At 47.2% G+C, this 21,973-nt stretch overlaps 1 protein-coding gene across 1 annotated transcript in view; it reads right to left on the bottom strand.

The window, feature by feature from the left end:
* Window positions 1-21,973, bottom strand: part of HTR2A (5-hydroxytryptamine receptor 2A) — a 37,425-nt gene that overhangs the window by 10,092 nt on the left and 5,360 nt on the right. The window lies entirely within an intron of this gene.

Genomic DNA, 21,973 nt, shown 5'->3' with positions numbered 1-21,973 from the left:
TGGACAAATGGCGGCAAACCTTGTGACTCCTTTTAGACTGTGAGCCTACTGCTGGGTAGGGACTGTCTCTATATGTTGCCAACTTGTACTTCCCAAGCGCTTAGTCCAGTGCTCTGCACACAGTAAGCGCTCAATAAATACGAATGATGATGATGACTCCCAGGCCCGTGCCCCAACCCCATGCAGCAGACAAATGGCAGCAAACCTTGTGACTCCCAGGCCCGTGCCCCAACCCCATGCAGCAGACAATTGGGTAGGGACTGTCTTTATGTGTTGCCAACTTGTACTTCCCAAGCGCTTAGTACAGTGCTCTGCACACAGTAAGCGCTCAATAAATACGATTCATGATGATGATGATGACTCCCTGGCCCGCGCCCCAACCCCATGCAGCAGACAAATGGCAGCAAACCTTGTGACTCCTTTTAGATTATGAGCCTACTGTTGGGTAGGGACTGTCTCCATGTGTTGCCAACTTGTACTTCCCAAGCGCTTAGTACAGTGCTCCGCACACAGTAAGCGCTCAATAAATACGAATGATGATGATGATGATGACTCCCAGGCCCGTGCCCCAACCCCATGCAGCAGACAAATGGCGGCAAACCTTATGACTCCCAGACCCGTGCCCCAACCCCATGCAGCAGACAATTGGGTAGGGACTGTCTCTATGTGTTGCCAACATGTACTTCCCAAGAGCTTAGTACAGTGCCCTGCACACAGTAAGCGCTCAATAAATACGATTCATGATGATGATGATGACTCCCAGGCCCATGCCCCAACCCCACGCAGCAGACAAAAGGCAGCAAACCTTGTGACTCCTTTTAGACTGTGAGCCTACTGTTGGGTAGGGACTGTCTCTATGTGTTGCCAACTTGTACTTCCCAAGCGCTTAGTCCAGTGCTCTGCACACAGTAAGAGCTCAATAAATACAATTGATGATGATGATGATGACTCCCAGGCCCGTGCCCCAACCCCATGCAGCAGACAATTAGGTAGGGACTGTCCCTACGTGTTGCCAACTTGTACTTCCCAAGCGCTTAGTACAGTGCTCTGCACACAGTAAGCGCTCCATAAATACGAATGATGATGATGACTCCCAGGCCCGTGCCCCAACCCCATGCAGCAGACAAATGGCAGCAAACCCTGTGACTCCCAGGCCCGTGCCCCAACCCCATGCAGCAGACAGTTGGGTAGGGACTGTCTCTATGTGTTGCCAACTTGTAATTCCCAAGCACTTAGTACAGTGCTCTGCACACAGTAAGCGCTCAATAAACACGATTGATGATGATGATGATGACTCCCAGGCCCGTGCCCCAACCTCATGCAGCAGACAAATGGCAGCAAACCTCGTGACTCACAGGCCCGTGCCCCAATCCTATGCAGCAGACAAATGGCAGCAAACCTTGTGACTCCTTTTAGACTGAGCGCCTACTGTTGGGTAGGGACTGCCTCTATATGTTGCCAACTTGTACTTCCCAAGCGCTTAGTACAGTGCTCTGCACACAGTAACCGCTCAATAAATACGAATGATGATGATGATGGTGACTCCCAGGCCCGTGCCCCAACCCCATGCAGCAGACAAATGAAAGCAAACCTTATGACTCCCAGGCCCGTGCCCCAACCCCATGCAGCAGACAATTGGGTAGGGACTGTCTCTATGTGTTGCCAATTTGTACTTCCCAAGCGCTTAGTACAGTGCTCTGCACACAGTAAGCCCTCAATAAATACGATTGATGATGATGATGATGACTCCCAGGCCCGTGCCCCAACCCCATGCAGCAGACAAATGGCAGCAAACCTTGTGACTCCTTTTAGACTATGAGCCTACTGTTGGGTAGGGACTGTCTCTATATGTTGCCAACTTGTACTTCCCAAGCGCTTACTACAGTGGTCTGCACACAGTAAGCGCTCAATAAATACGAATGATGATGATGATGATGACTCCCACGCCCGTGCCCCAACCCCATGCAGCAGACAAATGGCAGCAAACCTTGACTCCCAGGCCCGTGCCCCAACCCCAAGCAGCAGACATTTGGGTAGGGACTGTCTCTATGTGTTGCCAACTTGTACTTCCCAAGCGCTTAGTACAGTGCTCTGCCCACAGTAAGCGCTCAATAAATACGATTGATGATGATGATGATGACTCCCAGGCCCGTGTCCCAACCCCATGCAGCAGACAAATGGCAGCAAACCTTGTGACTCCTTTTAGACTATGAGCCTACTGTTGGGTAGGGACTGTCTCTATATGTTGCCAACTTGTACTTCCCAAGCGCTTAGTCCAGTGCTCTGCACACAGTAAGAGCTCAATAAATACAATTGCTGATGATGATGATGACTCCCAGGCCCGTGCCCCAACCCCATGCAGCAGACAATTGGGTAGGGACTGTCCCTATGTGTTGCCAACTTGTACTTCCCAAGCGCTTAGTACAGTGCTCTGCACACAGTAAGCGCTCCATAAATACGAATAATGACGATGATGATGACTCCCAGGCCCGTGCCCCAACCCCATGCAGCAGACAATTGGGTAGGGACTGTCTCTATGTGTTGCCAACTTGTAATTCCCAAGCACTTAGTACAGTGCTCTGCACACAGTAAGCGCTCAATAAACACGATTGATGATGATGATGATGACTCCCAGGCCCGTGCCCCAACCCCATGCAGCAGACAAATGGTAGCAAACCTCGTGACTCCCAGGCCCGTGCCCCAATCCCATGCAGCAGACAAATGGCAGCAAATCTTGTGACTCCTTTTAGACTATGAGCCTACTGTTGGGTAGCGACTGTCTCTATATGTTGCCAACTTGTACTTCCCAAGCGCTTAGTACAGTGCTCTGCACACAGTAAGCGCTCAATAAATACGAATGATGATGATGATGATGACTCCCACGCCCGTGCCCCAACCCCATGCAGCAGACAAATGGCAGCAAACCTTGACTCCCAGGCCCGTGCCCCAACCCCAAGCAGCAGACAACTGGGTAGGGACTGTCTCTATGTGTTGCCAACTTGTACTTCCCAAGCGCTTAGTACAGTGCTCTGCACACAGTAAGCACTCAATAAATACGATTGATGATGATAATGATGACTCCCAGGCCCGCGCCCCAACCCCATGCAGCAGACAAACGGCAGCAAACCTTGACTCCCAGGCCCGTGTCCCAAACCCATGTAGCAGACAATTGGGTAGGGACTGCCTCTATGTGTTGCCAACTTATACTTCCCAAGCGCTTAGTACAGTGCTCTGCACACAGTAAGCGCTCAATAAATACGAATGATGAGGATGATGATGACTCCCAGGCCCGTGCCCCAACCCCATGCAGCAGACAAATGGCAGCAAACCCTGTGACTCCCAGGCCCGTGCCCCAACCCCATGCAGCAGACAATTGGGTAGGGACTGTCTGTATGTGTGGCCAACTTGTACTTCCCAAGCGCTTAGTACAGTGCTCTGCACACAGTAAGCGCTCAATAAATACGAATGATGATGATGATGATGACTCCCAGGCCCGTGCCCCAACCCCATGCAGCAGACAAATGGCAGCAACCCTTGTGACTCCTTTTAGACTGTGAGCCTACTGTTGGGTAGGGACTGTCTCTATGTGTTGCCAACTTGTACTTCCCAAGCGCTTAGTACAGTGCTCTGCACACAGTAAGCGCTTAATAAATACGATTGATGATGATGATGATGACTCCCAGGCCCGTGCCCCAACCGCATGCAGCAGACAAATGGCAGCAAACCTCGTGACTCCCAGGCCCCTGCCCCAACCCCATGCAGCAGACAAATGGCAGCAAACCCTGTGACTCCTTTTAGACTGTGAGCCTACTGTTGGGTAGGGACTGTCTCTATGTGTTGCCAACTTGTACTTCCCAAGTGCTTATTCCAGTGCTCTGCACACAGTAAGCGCTCAATAAATACAATTGATGATGATGATGATGACTCCCAGGCCCGTGCCCCAACCCCATGTAGCAGACAAATGGCAGCAAACCTTGTGACTCCCAGGCCCGTGCCCCAACCCCATGCAGCAGACAAATGGCAGCAAACCTTGTGACTCCTTTTAGACTGTGAGCATACTGTTGGGTAGGGACTGTCTCTATATGTTGCCAACTTGTACTTCCCAAGCGCTTAGTCCAGTGCTCTGCACACAGTAAGCGCTCAATAAATACGATTGATGATGATGATGATGACTCCCAGGCCCGTGCCCCAACCCCATGTAGCAGACAAATGGCAGCAAACCTCGTAACTCCCAGGCCCGTGCCCCAACCCCATGCAGCAGACAAGTGGCAGCGAACCTTGTGACTCCTTTTAGACTGTGAGCCTACTGTTGGGTAGGGACTGTCTCTATAGGTTGCCAACTTGTACTTCCCAAGCGCTTAGTACAGTGCTCCGCACACAGTACGTGCACAATAAATACGAATGATGATGATGACTCCCAGGCCCGTGCCCCAACCCCATGCAGCAGACAAATGGCAGCAAACCTTGTGACTCCCAGGCCCCTGCCCCAACCCCATGCAGCAGACAATTGGGTAGGGACTGTCTCTATGTGTTGCCAACTTGTACTTCCCAAGCGCTTCGTACAGTGCTCTGCACACAGTAAGCGCTCAATAAATACGATTCATGATGATGATGATGACGCCCAGGCCCGCGCCCCAACCCCATGCAGCAGACAAATGGCAGCAAACCTTGTGACTCCTTTTAGACTGTGAGCCTACTGTTGGGTAGGGACTGTCTCCATGTGTTGCCAACTTGTACTTCCCAAGCGCTTAGTACAGTGCTCCGCACACAGTAAGCGCTCAATAAATACGATTGATGATGATGATGATTAAGCACTTACTATGTGCAAAGCACTCTAAGACTGTGAGCCCACTGCTGGGTAGGGACTGTCTCTATATGTTGCCAACTTGTACTTCTCAAGCACTTAGTACAGTGCTCTGCACACAGTAAGCGCTCAATAAATACGAATGATGATGATGACTCCCAGGCCCGTGCCCCAACCCCATGCAGCAGACAAATGGCAGCAAACCTTGTGACTCCCAGGCCCCTGCCCCAACCCCATGCAGCAGACAATTGGGTAGGGACTGTCTCTATGTGTTGCCAACTTGTACTTCCCAAGCGCTTAGTAAAGTGCTCTGCACACAGTAAGCGCTCAATAAATACGATTCATGATGATGATGGTGACTCCCAGGCCCGTGCCCCAACCCCATGCAGCAAACAAATGGCGGCAAACCTTATGACTCCCAGACCCGTGCCCCAACCCCATGCAGCAGACAATTGGGTAGGGACTGTCTCTATGTGTTGCCAACATGTACTTCCCAAGAGCTTAGTACAGTGCCCTGCACACAGTAAGCGCTCAATAAATACGATTCATGATGATGATGATGACTTCCAGGCCCATGCCCCAACCCCACACAGCAGACAAATGGCAGCAAACCTTGTGACTCCTTTTAGACTGTGAGCCTACTGTTGGGTAGGGACTGTCTCTATGTGTTGCCAACTTGTACTTCCCAAGCGCTTACTCCAGTGCTCTGCACACAGTAAGAGCTCAATAAAAACAATTGATGATGATGATGATGACTCCCAGGCCCGTGCCCCAACCCCATGCAGCAGACAATTGGGTAGGGACTGTCTCTATGTGTTGCCAACTTGTACTTCCCAAGCGCTTAGTACAGTGCTCTGCACACAGTAAGCGCTCCATAAATACGAATGATGACGATGATGATGACTCCCAGGCCCGTGCCCCAACCCCATGCAGCAGACAAATGGCAGCAAACCTCGTGACTCCCAGGCCCGTGCCCCAATCCCATGCAGCAGACAAATGGCAGCAAACCTTGTGACTCCTTTTAGACTGAGCGCCTACTGTTGGGTAGGGACTGTCTCTATATGTTGCCAACTTGTACTTCCCAAGCGCTTAGTACAGTGCTCTGCACACAGTAACCGCTCAATAAATACGAATGATGATGATGATGGTGACTCCCAGGCCCGTGCCCCAACCCCATGCAGCAGACAAATGGCAGCAAACCTTGTGACTCCTTTTAGACTATGAGCCTACTGTTGGGTAGGGACTGTCTCTATATGTTGCCAACTTGTACTTCCCAAGCGCTTAGTACAGTGCTCTGCACACAGTAAGCGCTCAATAAATATAAATGATGATGATGATGATGACTCCCAGGCCCGTGCCCCAACCCCATGCAGCAGACAAATGGCAGCAAACCTTGTGACTCCCAGTCCCCTGCCTCAACCCCATGCAGCAGACAATTGGGTAGGGACGGTCTCTATGTGTTGCCAACTTGTACTTCCCAAGCGCTTAGTACAGTGCTCTGCACACAGTAAGCGCTCAATAAATACGATTGATGATGATGATGATGAATCCCAGGCCCGTGCCCCAACCCCATGCAGCAGACAAATGGCAGCAAGCCTTGTTACTCTTTTTAGACTGTGAGCCAACTGTTGGGTAGGGACTGTCTCTATATGTTGTCAACTTGTACTTCCCAAGTGCTTAGTACAGTGCTCCGCACACAGTAAGTGCTCAATAAATATGAACGATGATGATGATGATGACTCCCAGGCCCGTGCCCCAACCCCATGCAGCAGACAAATGGCAGCAAACCTTATGATTCCCAGGCCCGTGCCCCAACCCCATGCAGCAGACAATTGGGTAGGGACTGTCTCTATGTGTTGCCAACGTGTACTTCCCAAGCGCTTAGTACAGTGCTCTGCATACAGTAAGCGATCAATAAAAACGATTGATGATGATGATGATGACCCCAGGCCCGTGCCCCAACCCCATGCAGCAGACAAATGGCAGCAAACCTTGTGACTCCTTTTAGACTGTGAGCCTACTGTTGGGTAGGGACTGTCTCTATATGTTGCCAACTTGTACTTCCCAAGTGCTTAGTACAGTGCTCCGCACACAGTAAGCGCTCAATAAATACGAATGATGATGATGATGATGACTCCCAGGCCCGTGCCCCAACCCCATGCAGCAGACAAATGGCAGCAAACCTCATGACTCCCAGGCCCGTGCCCCAACCCCATGCAGCAGACAAATGGCAGCAAACCTTGTGACTCCTTTTAGACTGTGAGCCTACGTTGGGTAGGGACTGTCTCTATATGTTGCCAACTTGTACTTCCCAAGTGCTTAGTACAGTGCTCCGCACACAGTAAGCGCTCAATAAATACGAATGATGATGATGATGATGACTCCCAGGCCCGTGCCCCAACCCCATGCAGCAAACAAATGGCAGCAAACCTTTTGACTCCCAGGCCCGTGCCCCAACCCCATGCAGCAGACAATTGGGTAAAGGGACTGTCTCTATGTGTTGCCAACCTGTACTTCCCAAGCGCTTAGTACAGTGCTCTGCACACAGTAAGCGCTCAATAAATACGATTGATGATGATGATGATGACTCCCAGGCCCGTGCCCCAACCCCATGCAGCAGACAAATGGCAGCAAACCTTGTGACTCCTTTTAGACTGTTAGCCTACTGTTGGGTAAGGACTGTCTCTATATGTTGCCAACTTGTACTTCCCAAGCGCTTAGTACAGTGCTCCGCACACAGTAAGCGCTCAATAAATACGATTGATGATGATGATGATGACTCCCAGGCCCGTGCCCCAAGCCCATGCAGCAGACAAATGGCAGCAAACCTTGTGACTCCTTTTAGACTGTGAGCCCACTGTTGGGTAGGGACTGTCTCTATATGTTGCCAACTTGTACTTCCCAAGCGCTCAGTACAGTGCTCTGCACACAGTAAGCGCTCAATAAATACGAATGATTGATTATGACTCCCAGGCCCGTGCCCCAACCCCATGCAGCAGACAGTCGGGTAAAGGGACTGTCTCTATGTGTTGCCAACTTGTACTTCCCAAGCGCTTAGTACAGTGCTCTGCACACAGTAAGCGCTCAATAAATACGAATGATGATGATGATGACGACTCCCAGGCCCGTGCCCCAACCCCATGCAGCAGACAAATGGCAGCAAACCTCGTGACTCCCAGGCCCGTGCCCCAACCCCATGCAGCAGACAAATGGCAGCAAACCTTGTGACTCCTTTTAGGCTGTGAGCCTACTGTTGGGTAGGGACTGTCTCTATAGGTTGCCAACTTGTACTTCCCAAGCGCTTAGTACAGTGCTGTGCACACAGTAAGCGCTCAATTAATACGATTGATGATGATGATGATGACTCCCAGGCCCGTGCCCCAACCCCATGTAGCAGACAAATGGCAGCAAACCTCGTAACTCCCAGGCCCGTGCCCCAACCCCATGCAGCGGACAAATGGCAGCAAACCCTGTGACTCCTTTTAGACTGTGAGCCTACTGTTGGGTAGGGACTGTCTCTATAGGTTGCCAACTTGTACTTCCCAAGCGCTTAGTACAGTGCTCCGCACACAGTACGCGCTCAATAAATACGAATGATGATGATGACTCCCAGGCCCGTACCCCAACCCCATGCAGCAGACAAATGGCAACAAACCTTGTGACTCCCAGGCCCCTGCCCCAACCCCATGCAGCAGACAATTGGGTAAAGGGACTGTCTCTATGTGTTGCCAACCTGTACTTCCCAAGCGCTTAGTACAGTGCTCTGCACATGGTAAGCGCTCAATAAGTACGAATGATGATGATGATGATGAGACTCCCAGGCCCGTGCCCCAACCCCATGCAGCAGACAAATGGCAGCAAACCCTGTGACTCCCAGGCTCGTGCCCCAACCCCATGCAGCAGACAATGGGGTAGGGACTGTCTCTATGTGTTGCCAACTTGGACTTCCCAAGCACTTAGTACAGTGCTCTGCACACAGTAAGCGCTCAATAAATACGATTGATGATGATGATGATTACTCCCAGGCCAGTGCCCCAACCCCATGCAGCAGACAAACGGCAGCAAACCTCGTGACTCCCAGGCCCGTGCCCCAACCCCATGCAGCAGACAAATGGCAGCAAACCTTGTGACTCCTTTTAGACTGTGAGCCTACTGTTGGGTAAGAACTGTCTCTATATGTTGCCAACTTGTACTTCCCAAGTGCTTAGTACAGTGCTCCGCACAAAGTAAGCGCTCAATAAATACGAATGATGATGATGACTCCCAGGCCCGTGCCCCAACCCCATGCAGCAAACAAATGGCAGCAAACCTTGTAACTCCCAGGCCCTGCCCCAACCCCATGCAGCAGACAATTGGGTAGGGATTGTCTTTATGTGTTGCCAATTTGTACTTCCCAAGCGGTTAGTACTGTGCTCTGCACACAGTAAGCGCTCAATAAATACGATTGATGATGTTGATGATGACTCCCAGGCCCGTGCCCCAACCCCATGCAGCAGACAAATGGCAGCAAACCTTGTGACTCCTTTTAGACTGTGAGCCTACTGTTGGGTAGGGACTGTCTCTATATGTTGCCAATTTGTACTTCCCAAACACTTAGTACAGTGCTCTGCACACAGTAAGCGCTCAATAAATAGGAATCATGATAATGATGATGACTCCCAGGCCCGTGCCCCAACCCCATGCAGCAGACAAATGGCAGCAAACCTTGTGACTCGCAGGCCCGTGCCCCAACCCCATGCAGCAGACAATTGGGTAGGGACTGTCTCTATGTGTTGCCAACTTGGACTTCCCAAGCGCTTAGTACAGTGCTCTGCACACAGTAAGCGCTCAATAAATACGATTGATGATGATGATGACGACTCCCAGGCCCGTGCCCCTACCCCATGCAGCAGACAAATGGGCAGCAAACCTCGTGACTCCCAGGCCCGTGCCCCAACCCCATGCAGCAGACAAATGGCAGCAAACCTTGTGACTCCTTTTAGACTGTGAGCCTACTGTTGGGTAGGGACTGTCTCTATGTGTTGCCAACTTGTACTTCTCAAGCGCTTAGTACAGTGCTCTGCACACAGTAAGCGCTCAATAAATACGAATGATGATGATGATCATGATTCCCAGGCCCATGCCCCAACCCCATGCAGCAGAGAAATGGCAGCAAACCTTGTGACTCCCAGGCCCGTGCCCCAACCCCTTTCAGCAGACAAATGGCAGCAAACCTTGTGACTCCCAGGCCCCTGCCCTAACCCCATGCCATACTGCTTCTCTATCGCCGGCTATCAATTGATCTCTGCTATGTACTGAGCGCTCGCTCGCTTTGTGGAGAGCCCCACCCCAAACGCTCAGGAGGGTCCACTCCAACAGAGTCGGCTGACGGGACCCCTGCCCACGAGGAATTTAGAGGAGGAGTTGGGCGTTCAAAACAGATGATTGGATTGGTTTCATCACACCCCACAGACGAACGTTTTCAGTCAATGCCTGCCCGTGACAAAGGAAGAAATCATCTTTAGGAGGCGTGAAGATGGAGCCATCTAGTCTCGGCTTGCTACCGCTTCAGCAGAACCCTTTCATTTTTCCCTCACGATGGCTTCGGCTTAGTTACTCGGTTTTATGAAGAAAAATTGGATCTGGCACCTGCAGTATTGGAGAACATCCTCGTTTTCCTCGCTTTTGGCCCACTACACATCCGCCATACACCCCCTGGCCTGGAATGCCCCCCCTCCCCACATCCGCCAAGCTAGCTCTCGTCCTCCCTTCAAGGCCCTGTTTGTACATATTTATTACTCTATTTATTTATTTATTTTACTTGTACATATCTATTCTATTTATTTTATTTTGTTAGTATGTTTGGTTTTGTTCTCTGTCTCCCCCTTTTAGACTGCAAGCCCACTGTTGGGTAGGGACTGTCTCTATATGTTGCCAATTTGTACTTCCCAAGCGCTTAGTACAGTGCTCTGCACATAGTAAGCGCTCAATAAATACGATTGATGATGATGAGAGCTCACCTCCTCCAGGAGGCCTTCCCTCCTTCCTCTCCCCCTCCTCCCCCTCTCCATCCCTCCCGCCTTACCTCCTTCCCTTCCCCACAGTACCTGTATATATGTATGTATGTTTGTACGTATTTATTGCTCTATTTAATTTGTACATATTTATTCTATTTATTTTATTTTGTTAATATGTTTTGTTTTGTTCTCTGTCACCCCCTTCTAGACTGTGAGCCCACTGTTGGGTAGGGACCGTCTCTATGTGTTGCCAATTCGTACTTCCCAAGTGCTTAGTACAGTGCTCTGCACACAGTATGCGCTCAATAAATATGATTGATTGATTGATTGATTAAAGGTGTCAGAGAGGCAGTGTGGCTCAGTGGAAAGAGCATGGGCGTTGGAGTCAGAGGTCATGGGTTCAAATCCCAGCTCCGCCAATTGTCAGCTGTGTGACTTTGGGCAAGTCACTTAACTTCTCTGTGCCTCAGTTACTTCATCTGTAAAATGGGGATTAAGATTGTGAGCCCCACGTGGGATAACCTGATCGCCTTGTATCCCCCCAGTGCTTAGAACAGTGCTTTGCACATAGTAAGTGCTTACCAAATACCATCATTATTATTATTATCTTCTCCCTCTCACCCCCTGCCCATACTGTCCCCTCCTTAGACTCTACACTCCACAGGGGCAGGTATCAGTCCTTTAAAAATGGCACTGTGAATTTCTTAGTCTGGAGTTCAGTTCTTGGCACCCCGTAACTGCTTGGCACATGGGTAACAGACTGGGGAACTGCCATGAGTGGCTGAATTGACAGCGCCCATTAGAGAAATAACAAGACTCGATGGCTCTTATGCATCTAGAGAATGGTGTTGTTGTAAAATAGAGTTGTTTCCCCTGCGGATTTCACAGTTGGAAAGCAAGAAAGAGAGTAATAGAGACCACAGGAACTGAGATGAAAAAGATGCATGACAGTAGCAAGTTCCTTTCAAAAGATTGGTAATAGAAAGATATACGTACATATGATTTGTAATAGAAATATATATATACTATCAAAACTGAGGGATAGATTGATGTCTGAAAACAGAGAAATAGAAGGCTAACTCAAGAACAAAATATAAATTTAAATTTTTTTAAAAGTACTAATTCTATAACACTGAACGCAAGAAGGGGACAGAAAGGGTAGAAAAAACTGGGCGAAGGAAACCACCAGAAGAAAGAAGAGGGGAAAGAATGCAAGGGAAAGGAAGAAGGACATGAATGTCTAGAAAACGGTTTTATATTATTATATCAGCAGTGGGCTTAAGGGCATTCACATCTAAGATCCTACAATATCCTGCCAATATTGGAAGAAAGAAAGGATAGTCAGGGTCCCCTTAACCACTGGGCTAAAGGGTCCAACCCTCCATCCCCAGGTGCCCCCGAGACCAACGTAATAGTACCCTCCCACACATCCACCTGCTGTGGTAGGAAGGCAGAGATACATATTTTTACTGCAACTTAGAGGAAGGCAGCCAGAGTAAAATTTTGGCCTGGGGGACGCAAAACAGCTTTAACCTGGCCCCAAGGACAAGCATTTTTGCTTCTATTTTCAGATGGGGAAACTGAGCTATGTGACTTGCCCCAACTCATGGTGTTAAGGCAGTGGCAGAGCTGGAAGCAGAACTCAGGTCTCTTTGCTCCCAGACCCCTGCTCTTTCCACATATTAGTGTTAAGAATATTGTGTAACCAAAATTCGGTTATGGAGGATTTATTTTTATGCCGCTTTGCAGAATGAGATAACAGCGAGTAAAACTAGGCTCATAAGCTTGGTGTGAACTGTCATCCAGCTGAGGGGGAATAAAAGGACTTCTGCTGGGAAGAGGATCAGCCTGTGACTAATTCAAGGTCACAATACAAGTGAAGGAAACTAAAACTTTCCACAGCCTTGAAAGGCAGAAGAAGGAGCAGCGGCAACAGTGGTTCTAAATACACGAGGAAAAATACAGGAGAATATCTATGCTAAATACCAGAGAAACCTCTTAATAGTTCAAGCAAATGGGCTGCAAAAAGATGGTAGAGAGACTCCATAAAACCAAACGAGACTTTGGAACAGGCATGAGACAGGGATCAGCTTCATTCCAGGAAAGTGACAGATTTATATTACTAAAGTCAAGGGAAGAACTGAGCAATTACCTAGGAAATTCCAGCCCCCAAATATACACTTTGCATCGATTTCCTAGGTTCTTCTGGCAAGAATGGTTTTCCAGGCCTCAATTACTTGGATATTGACCTCTGGGCCAATCATTAAACAATGGTTTTTGGTGAGCTCTTACTGGGTGCAGAGCACTGAACTAAGCATTTGGGACAGTGCAATGTAACAGAGTTGGTAGATATGTTCCCTGCCCACAACAGGCTTAGAGTGGAAGACAGACATTAATATAATTACAATTACAATCTAGTGGAGATGAGTTATGATGTCTGAGGGGTAAGTATGTACCTGTTGGGGTGGGGGGGATAGGCACGCACACATTACTAAAATTGAGTCAATTCCTTAATGAACCAGCAAGGGGTGAGGAAGACCATATTTAGCCTTCCATACCTGCAGGATTTATCCCATCCCACTTCTCTGGAAGCCGGAGTTAGGGCTGGGGCTAATCAGTGGGAGGGAGAAAGGAATCAGCTTCAGGATAGTGGTAGGTGGAAAGGGGCTATTTTGGGGCTCAGGACACTGCTACACAATGGCTCCTTGTGCCCCATTCTGCCTCCTCCTTGGACCATCTCTGAGCCAGCGATTCAGAGATAACACCTCCAAATATATATTCAAAATATAGAGTGTATGATAGTACCAACTGAATACCATTTCCTTAAAAACAGGAGCGTGTAATGAATTCCTGGAGAATACAAAATAAAAAGATGGCTAAAAATAGAGAGGAAGCAATGTCAGTTCTTATTTGCTTTGCCAGCACCTGAATCAGGGCACCAGAATTCTGGAGGGAAAATTAAGAGAAGAACAAAGGAAATTAATCAACCATCCAAGCCCGAAGCAGAGGGGTGGTTTGTGGGTCTGCAAAGAGAGAATTTTTTTTGTGTGTTCTCTTCAAATTCACTAACACCTAAAGGCAACTGGAAACCTGAGATAACACAAATCAATAGAGTGACTGTGACAGGGTTTTTGTGTCCAGAAAAATAAGGTGTGCTTCTATTTTCAGGATTTTTGGCTCTTTATCCCTCAAATAATGAGAAGCTATTTTGGGCAATGATTTATCTTTCCTGCACGGAGGTCATATGCCAGGGAGCAGGCACTTGTCATCCAAGTAATCCATCCCCTCAGCAGGATGAGGGTTCCAGCTCTTGTCTGCTGTGTGACCTTGGGCAAATCATTTAACTTCTCTGTGCCTCACAATTACCTCATCTGTAAAATGAGGATTAAGGCTGTGAACCCCTTGTGGGACACGGACTGTGTACCACCTGATTATCTTGTATCTACCCCAGTGTTAAGTACAGTGCCTGGAACAAAGTAAGCCCTTAGAAGTACCTTTAAAAAAGAAGATGAAGGGGGAAGAGCAAGTTTTTCTAATTGGTAATACCTCCAAGCTACCTCATAGAGTCAAGCCCAACAAGTTGCAAAGGGACACGGTGCTGCGTAGAGATGAAATAGTACCCAAAGCTCTAACTGCTTGTCATTAAGATTTCACATTTGTTCAGAGCTCTCACTGAGTGGAACAGAGAAATGCATTTCCAGGAGTTTATCGGGTTGAAAGTGGCATCCTTGGTTTCCTGGACAATTTCCAACTTGGATCATTATACGTTGCCCATCAAACATTTTCCCCAAATGTCACTGGTTGATACGTATGAATCCTTTAAAGGAAAAACACCGTCTCTGTTGAGTAATGCTGCTCATCCCCTGGAATGACTTGTTTTGTTTTCGGGGGTGGTACCATTTTACTAGTAGATGAATAACCCACACAAATATCATATATATATATATATAATTTTATATGTATATAATGTAGCTGAAAGTCCTCTGAGTCATTTGAGGATGAAAAGGTGCTATAAAATCCAAACAGTTTCTGCTGAATGACTGCTTGGGGGATGGATGTGGCTGAGAGGAATAAAGAACTCAGATGAGTAGGATCGGGTCTCAAACTGCATCCTGTTTCTCCCAGCTCCAGTCCATACTTCACTCTGCTGCCTGGGACATTTTTCTACAAAACTGTTCAGTCCCTGTTTCCCCACTTCTCAAGAACCTCCTGTGGTTGCCCATCCACCTCCACATCAAACAGAAACTCTTCACCATCAGCATTACATCACTCAATCTCCTCGTCTCCTCCTACCTTACCGCCCAACAGTCCCTTTAGAAACATTAGAGAAGCAGCGTGGCTCAGTGGAAAGAGAACGGGCTTTGAAGTCAGAGGTCATGGGTTGAAATCCCAGCTCAGCCACTTGTCAGCGGTGTGACTTTGGGAAAGTCACTTCACTTCTCTGTGCCTCAGCTCCCTCATCCGTAAAATGGGGATGAAGACTGTGAGCCCCCCGTAGGACAACCTGATCACCTTGTAACCTCCCCAGCGCTTAGAACAGTGCTTTGCACATAGTAAGCATTTAATAAATGCCATTATTATTATTATTATTATTATTACTATAACCCAGTCCACACATTTCACTCTTCTAACACCAACCTACTCACTGTACCTTGATCTCATCTTTCTCCCCCCAACCTCTCAGGTGCTTTGGATAAATTCACGGACAAGCAGTCCATACCAAGATACATTAGGGATGTGAAAGCACATCTGGGATGACTAGGATAGAAGTCTGAGAAGATGAGGACCATATGGTTCCTTTCAAGCACCTTGTTGCCAGAAGCCTGACAGAATCCTGGGCTGTAGGGAGCATGGGCAGGATCCAGGATTGGCTTGTTTATGTTCTTATACTCCCAGCTAAACTTCATTTTGCGCTTTCACACCTCATCACTGGTAAATGTATCTCTCCTCACCTTTCCTCCTTGCCCAGAAATCCAATCTCTACTTCAGAGGGAAAATACATGTGATAGACTAATGTCCAAGGGAAAGAAGCCCAACTCTGAAATTCAGAAACTCTTCTGATGTGAAGAATAAAAACAGAGTTGTGGTGTCTGATCCTGAAGAATAGATGATGACACAGGGAGGGGGCAGAGAGACAGTGGCAGCGTGTGTCATTTCCCTTATGGGTAAAATACTGTAATGGGCTAATTCTCTTTTGGGTTGTTTCTCTTAGCTGGAAACAGCAAATCTGGCTCTAAAACACAAAAATGCTGAGGAAAATCTTCTTTTCAAAAATTAAAATACGGCAGTAATAACTCACTGCAGGTAAGCATATTTTCAGCACTTCTGTTTACATCAGGTTGACTTTGTTTATTCAGGGCCTTTATCTTCCTTTCTGACCCTTTGAATCCCTTCACTTCTCTCCTTCCCTTGAATAATCTTCTCTCCTATATCTTTTATCCTCCTTCTGTGATTTCCCCAGTGAAATCCTACCTCACTCAATGGTATTTACTTGCCTCACCCAGAGGGGGATGAAAAGACAGACATTATTTGTCTGAACAGAAATACTTCACGCACAAATCTCCAAACTTCATTTGGAAGTTATATATGGACAAGACTTTTGGATCCATTTTATTTCTCTAATTCTACCACTTCCTGCCTCAAACTCCAGGTGCTTCTTTCTTTGGATATTAAGGCTTCAAACATGAAACCCAGATTTCATTTATAGACACAGTTTCTTGGTGAGAAAATCTTATTATTTAACTCTCTGCAACTTCCAGCTTTCTCTTTTACCTTAGCATTACTACTACTAATAATTATAATTATGGTACTTGTTAAGTGGTTACTGTGTGCCAAGCACTGTTCTATGGCTGGGGGAGATACAAGTTATTAATCAGGTTGAACACAGTCCCTGTCTCACATAGGGCTCACACTCTTAATCCCCATTTTACAGATGAGGTAACTGAGGCCGAGATAAGTGAAGTGACTTGCCCAAGGTCACACAGCAGACAAGCAGAGAGCCGGGATTAGAACTCAGGTCCTTCTGACTCCCAAGCCCGTGCTCTATCCTCTAAGCCACACTGCTTCTCTATTATAACCAGTAATATTGATTTAATGCTCACAGTGTTCAAAACACCACCCTAAATCTTGAGGAGAAATGCTTTCTATTCTCTTGCCTCTTTTCACTTGTTTTTCTATATCATGACTTCTATGACCTTTATCTTTGCACTGTCCTTGCAGAGCTCTCCATAGTAGACTATCACATTATTAATTCTCATTTTAAAAATGAGATAACCTAGGCACAGAGAAGTTAAGCTACTTGCCCAAGGTCTCACAGCAGATATGTGGCAAAGCAGGGATTACAACTCATGTCCTTTACTGCCTCTGTGATTCACTGTCTATCTATCTACCCATTTATCTAGCTATTTATCCATCCATCCATCCAGGGAGGGACTCTTAACAAATCTCCTACCGCAAAAACAACTCAAATTCCTGTCTGGCTGATAGTAGGACAAAACTTTCTAGTCTTAACCATGATGTCTGAACAATGCTCAACTCAAATGACAAAGGGCCAGAACTACTTTCTTTTCAAGGATAAAGTGTGTAAAAGCTTCTCTCAGTGGCACACACTCATAGATACAATGTTATCTCTGAACTGAAGAACGATTTTACTACCCTACCGAAGGCAAGCAAATACCCTGCTTTATCTTCTTCAGAATGAAAATTGACATATTGAAACTTCCTTTCCAAGCTAAAGATAGAGGGTCCCTAGGGAACTCCAGAGAGGATAAGGGCTGTCAGAGCTGCAGAAGAGCAGGAGGAAGTCTCTGGAGTGATCTAAAAACCCTGACTCTCAGTCCACCAAGCTCCCTTGGGTGGCCATTTGAACACTTGGCTCCTTCCTTTCCTTGTTTTCAAATAACCTAAAGTCAGCTTCGATGCTCTGTTAGAGGTAAGGAAATGTCCAAAGGGAATAGGATGCAGAGAGCAAAAATGGGAACTCAACTTGCTAAATGTCAGAGTCTGGCCAGTTCTGGCTGAGCAGTCTGGGGTTGATTCAGTAAATGATTTTGATGAGAGAATCTATGTCAAAGAGCAGGAACTCGGGGCAGGGGTTGTTTCTGCCCAGCTTTTACAATCCAAGGAGACCAGGTTGGTTCTTGGGCTTCCTTTGGGTTTCATTTGCTGTTTGGTGGATATGGGATTGGCATAGTACCAACTGGGGATTGGCCTAGCACCAGTTTCCCTGTGGTCACTGGCAAGGAGTAGCCCCTAAACAAGATACTTTTGAGTCTCAGGGATTAAGCCTGGAATCAGACAGACTGCCCTTGGGAATTAGAAGACCATTTGACTCACTACAACTGACTCTTTGAAAGTCTCTCCAGGGGCTACCAATGACTCAATCTGTCAGCGGTATTTATTCAATGTTTACTTTTTATTTTATGATGAGTGTTTTCACTGTGTAGAGAACTGGACTAAGTCCTTGGGCGAGTGCAATAGAGTAAGTAGTCATGATCCCTGCCTTCGAGGAAAATGAATGCTTGCACTGCATAGAAGAGAAACAGCCATTTTTCCATGATGGACTATCCCCCGCCACCACAACTTCATTATCCTACAACCAGCAGTGGCACAGGTAGAAGGAATGAGCCACCCCTCCCAGTCTGCACTTCAGGGTCAGTACCCTGAGAGGCTTCCCCAATCTTGGGATTGCTTCATGGCCACATTTGGACTATTTTTTGAGTACCCTTGTTCCCCAAAGGAACCGCAGACACCTCAAGGGATAATCAGAGGCAAGGGGAACAGTTGGGAATGTAGTGTGGTAGTACGAGTCCACTGGTGAGCGGGACTAGTCACACTCTCCCAGTCTAGGAGCTACCAGTGGAGAGCCGCAAACCATATCGCCTCAGGCTGGTAACCTGTCCAATCCAGACCATGCTTCACTTCATTCACAGTCCCCTCCGGCCCGCCAGGGTACTCTGGGCCAGACCATGTCATGAGGGATCCAGTCTAGCCCCGGGGTCTCCAACTGCTCCCTTGGGTTTGGGGGACAGGACTCCTGGGTCCCTGGCCGCTACTGTGTGGTGAGCATCTAGAGTTGGCCTCTGGGAAGCATCACCAATTTCCCTCCCATTTCCCTCCCACAGCACTTTGCCAACCTATGAAGGCAAAAAGTAAACATTTAAGTGGAAATATCAAAGGGGCAATCAAATTAAGGGGTGATAACAAAGGTATAACAGTCATGTCACCTGGGAAATACTAATTTAGATAAGGAAAAAAAAGGTCAGCTTAAAGAAAAAGCATCTTTTCAGTTGACTCGGAGAGCTGAAGAAGAATCTGTTTCCCTGGTTTGGGGGTTCCCATTTTGTGATCTCCTGGAGCATTATAGGAGGGGAGTTAGTGGGGAAACTTCATGAGGATCAACAAAGAACTTCCCTTTGTTGTGGGCAGGGAACATGTCAACCGATTTTGCAATACCGTACTCTCCTCAGCGCTTAGTACGGTGCTGTGCCCAGAGTAAGCACTCAACAAATATGATTGACTGATTGATTGATTAACAAGAATTGTGGTGGGTGTAGTGGTCCTGAGATGTCCTGATAAAGCAGTGTTTTCTGCTGCCTGGGAAATATAAGACTGTTAGATTGCAACACTTTCTCACTCTGAAGACTTCTGCATCTGTGAGAAATGTAAATATGTCCCAATAATAATAATGATAGCATTTGTTAAGTGCTTACTATGTGCAAAGCACTGTTCTAAGTGCTGGGGAGGATACAAGGTGATTGGATTGTCCCACATGGGGCTCACAGAGTCTTCATCCCCATTTAACAGATGAGGTAACAGGCACAGAGAAGTTAAGTGACTTGCCCAAAGTCACACAGCTGACAATTGGCGGAGCCGGGATTAGAACCCATGATCTCTGACTCCCAAGCCCATGTTCTTTCCATTGAGCCACCAAGTCATACTAATCTCATTTGTTTAATGAAAGATGCTCAAAAAAGCATTTACTGAATTAATAAGACTTTCCTTCCCACCATGCTGAATGCACTACACTGGATGAAGAGACAAAGTGTGGATTTTAGCTTTCCTCTAACAGCTGGAAGCCCAAATCTGCACGGCAGCCTTCTTTCTTTCCCTGCGGCTGGCTACTGGTAGCCTTGCCAATCGGTATCCATGGAAACAAATACTGGATCTATGAAAATGAGGGAAAGGGTATTGTGAAGATGGATTTGTCAGAAGTTTCGTTTCCTTTTCTTACACCAAACCAGCCACAGGGCTGGCGTTGGGGCCAGCTGAGGATAGGGAGGTTCTACACTCAGGGATTACATGATTGTTCTTTGGCTGTCATCTGGAAGCAGCCAGGGGCACACAAAAACACAAGCTTCACGGATATCTCAGGGACAGACTGCTGTTGCTGGGTGGCCTGAATTGAAGGAAAAATCAGAATTGCGTGTGTTTCTAGACTGTGAGCCCAATGCTGGGTAGGGACCATCTCTATATGTTGCCAACTTGAACTTCCCAAGTGCTTAGTACAGTGCTCTGCACACAGTAAGTGCTCAACAAATACAATTGTGTGTGTGTGTGTGTGAGAAATATGTAGAGAGACAACAGAGAACACTGGAGTAAGGAGAAGACAGAACTGCATCCTTATACATATAAGGATAACAATAATAATAATGGTTTTGGTTAAGTCCTTACTATGTGCCAAGCACTGTATTAAGAACTGGGGTAGATACACACAGGTCCCCCATGAGGCTCAAAATCAAAGTAGGAAGGAGAGCAGGTGTAGAATCCCCATTTTGCAGATGAGGGAACTGAACTGAGGCACAAAGAAATTAAGTGCATTCCCCATTTTACAGATGAGGTAACTGAGGTCCAGAGAAGTGAAGTGACTTTGTCCAGGGTCACACAGCAAACAACTGCCTGGGCCAGGATTAGAACCCATGACCTTCAGACACCCAGGCCCATGCTCTATCCACTATGCCAAGCTGCTTCTCTGAAAGCTACGTGAGCAGGTGGGGGAATCAATCAATGGTATTTATTAAGCTCTTACTGTGTGCAAAACACTGTACTAAGTGCTTGGCAGAGTACAGTACATCGGAGTTGGCAGACACATTCCCGGCCCACATGTAGGAAGAACTTCAATATATCTGTGTATCTGTGTTTCTCTGCATATACATGCATGTTTTCTATCCATTTTGGTTAATGGGCGATTGGAGAATTAGGGAACAGTCTTCTGAAAAATAGAATGCAATGTCACAGTGGAAGAAATTGTTCCACAGTGAGCAAGGTGGTTCTAGAGGAGCAAAGTGTGCGAGCTGGGCTGCAGTAGGAGACCCGCTTCCAAGCCGCGGGACTCAGCGGCAGGTGCCTAGGCAGACGGAGCTTGGGGGTTGAAAATAAACATAAAAGCATAAGGGTCAAAGCGGAACTGTGCAAGCCAAAAAACAGGTAATCTGGGCTAAAACCTGATGAATGGTCACTCTAAAATGAAGGCCCTTCTTCCTTCATGTCTATCAGGAAGAGCACCTAATTAAGAGCCTCCAAAATGCAAAGAAGAGGATATGGCTCAGGGTTAAGTAAGGTTACTCTTAATTATTGGGGGTAATGGAAGACAGGAAGAGCATCTACATCTGATTTCCAAATATCACTCTAGCCAGTCATTGCCTTTTGCTCTCCTACAAACCTCTAGCCAGAGCCACTACTAACAGAAAATCTGAGCCGGCCCAAATTGCATCGCTCTATTATATACTCTATACTTTAGAGAGGATTATAAACTATCCTCTATTGCTACCTGCTACCTGTAACTTATGTTAGCATCTGTTTTCCTTGCCAGGCTGTAAAATCCCTCAGGACATGGATTCTGATTCTACTATATTTTCCCAAGTGCTTAGTACAATGCTCTGCATACGGATGCTCTAAATACTACTGACTGACCAATTCTCCTGGCTGATAATAAGTAGTAAAATAATAGAGGAAGCAATGACCAAACTTGGTACTTGGTCTTCCTGTCACACAGACAAACCACATTTTGTTTCACTAACTGAATTTTTGATTTTCTGAGCTGCTCTTTATCCCAGGTAGTTCAAACAGCGGGCGTTCTCTTCAGTACCTCTTCAATTTTGTTACTCTTTCATCAAACTAAGCCAAGGCTCTCCAGCCAAAGTTGGCCAGGATGAGGTGTCAGAAGCAATTCAGC

The sequence above is a fragment of the Tachyglossus aculeatus genome, chromosome 20 (assembly GCF_015852505.1).
Source record: "Tachyglossus aculeatus isolate mTacAcu1 chromosome 20, mTacAcu1.pri, whole genome shotgun sequence".
NCBI classification, from domain to species: Eukaryota; Metazoa; Chordata; class Mammalia; order Monotremata; family Tachyglossidae; genus Tachyglossus; species Tachyglossus aculeatus.
Note: the sequence above shows the minus strand (reverse complement) of the source record. Positions and strands in the feature narration are given on the sequence as shown.